This window comes from Nicotiana tabacum, chromosome 6 (genome assembly GCF_000715075.1).
Source record: "Nicotiana tabacum cultivar K326 chromosome 6, ASM71507v2, whole genome shotgun sequence".
NCBI classification, from domain to species: Eukaryota; Viridiplantae; Streptophyta; class Magnoliopsida; order Solanales; family Solanaceae; genus Nicotiana; species Nicotiana tabacum.
The window spans coordinates 87,534,810-87,541,136 of NC_134085.1; positions in this window are offsets into that span (position 1 = coordinate 87,534,810).

Here is a 6,327-nt window from a genome sequence, read left to right on the forward strand (position 1 = left end):
TGGTTGAGAGTCAACCCAACGATTGTGGTATTTGTGAATATACATTTTTTTATTTAATTATGTACTAATAAATGCATGTGAACAAGGGCGGATGCTAAGGTAAGAATTTGAAAAAAAAAATCGGAAATCGCCCAGGTGCGCGGCCGCGCGTTTGACCGCGCTAAGTTGAGGTGCTCTCTGTCTTTGCCGCGCATCTGACTAGCGCGGCCGCACATCTGACCGCTCTAGTTCAGAATTTTTTTTTTCGTTTTTTTTTATTTTCTTTTTCTTTTTCTTTTTGTTTTAATTTGTTAATTAAATTACTATCCTACCCCCCCCCCCCCTTAATTACCCTTCATCTGACCTACCCCTTTCCCAAAACCCCCATTCAAACAAATTATCCCTCTCTCTAACCCAATAATCCCTCCCCTCTTCAAAACCCTTCTCTTCTCCAAACCTTTCTTCACCATTTTCTTCCAAACAAACCCAACCCTTAGATACCACACCCAAACAATCCCCATCAAATCTTCTTCTCCATCTTCACATTCATCTTCTTCACCATTCTCTTTCAACAAAGGTATGAATTCTTGTTTCTTTTTTCTTTTATTTTTCTAATTTTTTTTCCAGATTTTGTTTATATGCAAAAAAATTAATTATAGTTGTTAAAGTTGATTTTTATGTAGATATTTTGATAACATTAGTTGAAACACTAGTAAGAAATTAGTTTTAATTTCTTATTTCTTGTCATCTTTTATTTTTATTGTTATTTTTCAGATTTTATTGTTGAAGTTTTTATACATATGTTTCATTAGTTGTACATAAATTATATGTATAAATTAGTGAAATACTTTGGGGTGTTGTTGGTTGATGAGAGTGGGGTGGAGACTCACTTGATTGGTGATGTTTTATGGGTGAATAAGGATGATTATTGTTTTAAAAAAAAAGTTTAAAAAGGGGTTATGAAAATACAATGCATACAATATGTTTGTGAAAAAGCCCAAATGAATAAGCTAATGTAGTTTGTGACCAATGATGAGTGTGAAGTCTAAGTAACCCCATTGAGTCGCAAATTTTGGATTGGGCTGTGTTAATATGTTATTGTTCTGCAGGTACCATGACTAACTCCAGGAAAAGACGTACCACATGTGCTTCATCGAGCAACCAGGCAGGCAGAGCTAGGTCAAGAGGGGCAGCAATTGCACCCCCATTTGATAATACAAAGTTTGTTTCGGCCAAGGCTCAGGACCGATTTGTAGAAAAAGCTGAAAAGAAGCCAATTCCTGAAAGAGGTGTTGACATGAGAAAACTTCAGCGGTTATGCCCTCGTATGCACGATGAGTTGTTGAAAAGGGGCTTGCACACATTCGTCAACGAACCCGGTGAGGCAAATCTCATGGTTGTAAGAGAATTTTATGCCAATGCTTCAGAGCATACCAATGGAATAGTTACAGTGCATTGAAGAGAAGTGAATGCTTCACTAGAGGCGATTCGTACTGCTTACCAGCTGCCTGCACCTCCAGAGGAGTATAATGACTTCTATAACTATGGCAAGAAACCCACATATGAAATTTGGGCAAGATTCTTTGAGACCATTTTGGCACCTGGCAAAGAAGTTTCCTGGATGACTTATGGGCAGAAATTTCATTCTAATGCACTCACATTTGAAGCAAAGTGCTGGTTGCATCTCATATGCGCCCGATTGATCCCATCACACAATAAAACGGAGGTCAATGGCCCCCGAGCTTGTCTTGTCTGGTGTTTTGTTAATGGTCACGACTTTGATGTAACTAAAGTCATGTATGATGAGATGTTCACCCGCATCAAAATCAAGAGGTATGGGTTCTTTTTCCCTTCACTAGTTACTCAACTATACAGGGCTGCTAGTGTGCCAGAATATCAACCTGCTGATGGGTTGGTTGGAAAGGAAAGCAAGTTCCGAGCTGATAAAGTGACAACGGGGAAAGAACCGGAGATAGTAGAGGTGGTAGAATCAAGCAGCTCTGATGATGATGACGATAAGGAGGAAAATGAGGCAATGAATGTTGAAAGTGAGGTGCAGCCAGAAGCACCCCGTGCATCAGCTGCAAGACTGTCAAGATCAGCATCACAAGCAGCACCAGCAACAACATTATCACGAGCAGCTTCATCTTCCCGATCTACCAGATTGCCTCGTCAAAACACATTGGAAAAAGATGTGGAGGATCTTCGCATCACTATGACTGGGTTGGGAAACCGTGTGGAGGAGATAGCTGACCGACAAGTCAAATCGGAGAAAAAATTTATGGGCTGGCTTAGAAAATTGGGGCGTGCATGTAATGTGAATCTTGACACTGTCTCAGATCAGGAATGAAATTTTGGGGAAGTATCTTTGCCTCTTTTCTTTTTAGCAATGAAAGTCATGGGGACATGCCTAAAGTTTCAGTGTGGGGTGTGGGGTTATTTTAACTATTATGGATTGTAGGATTGTTTTGAATTGTGTGGTTTGTTTTTGTTGGATTGGTACATTATGTAAGTTGTTTATGCTATTTCAGTTAAATTAGGTTGTTTGTTTGGTATTGTTTGGCTAGATAGTTAGCCAAGTGGAGTAGTAGAATTTAAAAAAGTGAAAAAAAAATGGCTCGGCCTGATGAAGGATTTCTTTCAAAAGGAGTTCTTGAGGGAATGAGTATATAGAAAACAACAAAAAGATTTTTAATTTTATTTGTATTTTTAGGATAATGTAACAACTTCCCCTTGGTTTTTCTTCAAGCCACGGTTCTTTTCCAAGAGTTTATCTTGAACCGGGCATAGGTAGTTTTTAATTTCTGTTTTTATATTTTTTATTTGTAGACTAAAATAAGGAGTTATAAGCTATAGAAAAGTGAACCCATAGCGTTGACACACCTGAACACAATAGACCCTACAGTGTAACGCGCTTAGTCTTAATTGTTGAATCTCATGGAAAGTGCCTTAAATTGTATGTTTGTTACTGAATTGACTGCTCATAATGAAGTATCTTTATGAGCTAATCTGAATGAGTTATATGCCATGTGTGGTGAGAATTGTGTCGTCCATGCATTGTATTTGTGTCTAGAACTTTCCCGGTATGTGAATTAAAGCGAAATATTAGGTGATGCTCGATTTGAAAAATGATTTTAGGCTTTCTTTGACCCTTTTGAGCTTAATTGCTTATCACAAATAAAATTTATCCCTAGTTAACCCTTTTGAGCCTATAAACTTTTGTTTGGCAACCACATTACAAGCCTATACCCTTTTGTTCTTCATTGATCTTGTTTTAAACCTTTTTCCTCTTAAATCACTTTAATTGTGAAAAGTATGCTAAAAGAATTAAGAAGGAATTAAGTGTGGGGTGGCTTTTTAGTGGAGCAAATGAAAAGTTAGAAAATGCACTTGTTTTGTAACATATACACCATTAGCTGAACTTGAATGAATAAATACATGATGTTTTGTTCCAGCTAGTGGGTAAAAAATTAATAGAGTGTTTAAAAAAAAGAAAAAAAAGAAGGGAATATTTGGGTGATATATTGTTTGTGAATGAAAAATGGATTGGAAAAATGAAAGGAACATGTGATGTGTTAAAGTGTTTAGGGAAGTTAGTCACTATTCCTAAATATTTCCTACCTGTCCCTTAGCCCACATTACAACCATGAAAAAGTCCTGATTGATTTTGAATTGAGCTAGCCTACATTAGTAAAAATTTACATTACGGGCAAGCTTATGGTACCAATTGCATGTATGAGACTTCTATTATGAGAGTGAGTGCTTTCATTGATTTATGTAAGTAAATGATTTGAATGTACGGAATAAATTCCAAATCTCTCTTGTTGGTGTGATGGTGAGGGCATATGATTTGTGACGAAAAAGCAATTCTTGATTTCTGTGTAGAGCAAGTTGAGGAAGTTTGAATATGCATGGCACTTGAGATTCAACTTTAAAGCTAGGATTGTTCACTGCTAGGAGCAACATATGTACATTGTTCTCGGTGTAATGCGTTAAGGGAAATGGTTGAGTGAAGGGATCTTTAGAGATAGTTCTAATATAATAGTTTGATTGCTCGAGGACTAGCAATGGATTAAGTGTGAGGTGTTGATAATAAGCGAAATCTAGGTGATTTAGCTATTGTTTATGCTTCAACTTGATGATATTCCAATGATATATTGTGATTAATTGATGAATTATGGGCTTTAATATTGAATTGTATATATTTCAGGTAAAGAAGCCTATAGTACGTAAATCAAATATGATTGGAACCATTTTGGAGCAATAAAAATCCCTCGGAACAAATTATGGTGGAAGAACAAGAAAAGAATCAAGAACATGGGACAACTGGACTAGCGCGGCCAGATGCGCGGCCGCGCTAGTCCAGATTTCAGAAAAGATTGTTTAAGGGGTAAAACTGGAATTCCTTCTTAATCCCACTCAATTTACATAAAGCAAAAACTCCATTATTGGATTGATCAGATTTAGAGAGGAAGAAATAATTTTAGAGAGAGAAAGTGAAGAGAAGACTCAATCTAGAAGTGAAGAAAAGAAGGGGATTACAATCTTGAAGCTAGAACTTAAAGAGTTTTTCTAAACTTTCTTCTTGTATTTACTTATATTATGTTTAAGACTTTTATTGTTGATATTTGTATAATTATGAGTAGCTAAAAACCCAAGTATTCTGGGGTTATGGGTGTTAGATGATTATGTTGTTTGAAGCTTAAATTGATGATCTTGAATTTATCATTATGGGTTGTTTATTTGATTCTATTGTTAATTATTTTACTGCGTAGCTAACAGTGAAATACTATTTACGAATCTTGAGTTAAACTTGAAAAAGAAAATTCTTGATTGCATATAGAATCAAATAGAGCAAGATCCAGATCTTGGGCATCGGGTGAAAGATTCGCAATTAAGATAGAACTATACTTAATTGCCTTGCTTGGTTGAGAAATAGGATTTGTAAATGCATTTGAGTTAATATTAATACCATAGAAATATAGGTATTAATTTAACTTGAATAGGCGCATAAGAAATTGACAGATTCTTATGGGTATTATTAACCCTATAATCAATAACCTAGATAATTCAATAAATTATATTTAAGCTAAAAGCGTAGCATGATCTCTAGCAAGCCCATGACCCCAGAATATCTCTCTTATTAATTGTTAAAAGAAAATTGTATAAGTGGTGTAGTAACTTTGTGTAGTATTATTGTTAAATTACCAGTCAAGTTTTAAGTTGGTTATTTATGTATTTGGTAATGAATTAGCTTAAATCGATAATTGTTTGAGTTTGCATCAGTTGATAAGTTAATCACAAGTCCTCGTGGGAATGATACTTTACTTGTTACTATATTACTTGTTGATCGCGTACACTTGCGTGAGTGTTTAGGTTGCAACATGAAACCTTCGAGGAAATCCATGCTAGGGACTTCGATCTCTCGGAAGAGATTTAGCAGGCCAAGGCAGATGAATACGACGCTAAGTTCCTCGTATCTTATGCCGAAGATAATGAGGGGGAGGCCAATGGGGCGCAGTCCCCGAGGGGAAATAGAATAGGCCATTTTTTTTATTGTATGTATAGGGCTCTCGGAGAGCATTGTAAATGTAGCCTTGCATTATTTCATATATTCATATATAAAGAAACCTTTCAATTTTTTCCTTCCATGAATTTCCATGTGCTTGTGTATGTCTTTCTTTGTTTTGAATTTTAGACATTTTGTCGATGATTAGCCAGATGAATTAGCCTTCGAGTAAAAACCCTTAAGTTTTCAAATCGGCCCTGAGGCTTGTTAGTCTGGCCCATGGGTGTTTTTGCATTTGGTCGGTAAGACCTTTTGATTTAAGCTGGTGAAAGTGGCTCTTACATATTGGGTCGGTACGACCTTTTAATTTAATCTGGTGACAGTGTCTTATTAGGTCGGTATGACCTTATAATTTAAGTTGGCGATAGTGGCTCTTACGCATTGGGTCGGTACGACCTCTAATATAGGATGGCTCTTAGGCTCTTACGCGTTGGGTCGGTACGACCTCTAATGTAGGCTTTATTTTTCCCTTGTTAAAGACTTTTTGAAGTTTTTGTGTTCGCTCAACTCTTCGACGGTTCGATAAGAACCTTGATTGTGAGTCGTTATGTGACGATAAATGATCACCTCGAGAGGTTTCGCTCAATGGCTGAATTGTTTCGAAGCCTTTTTAATGTTTGGAGCTGATATGATCGAAGCTCTTTTGCTTATGCCGATAGTAGCTTGATTAACCAATTCGTTTCGAAGTGTTTTCAAAGTAATTGAAGGCTTGTGATTTTATGGCGACGGTCGGGCATCTCCGAGTCGCGTTAGTTTGGCCGGAGACTTATTACCTGAGT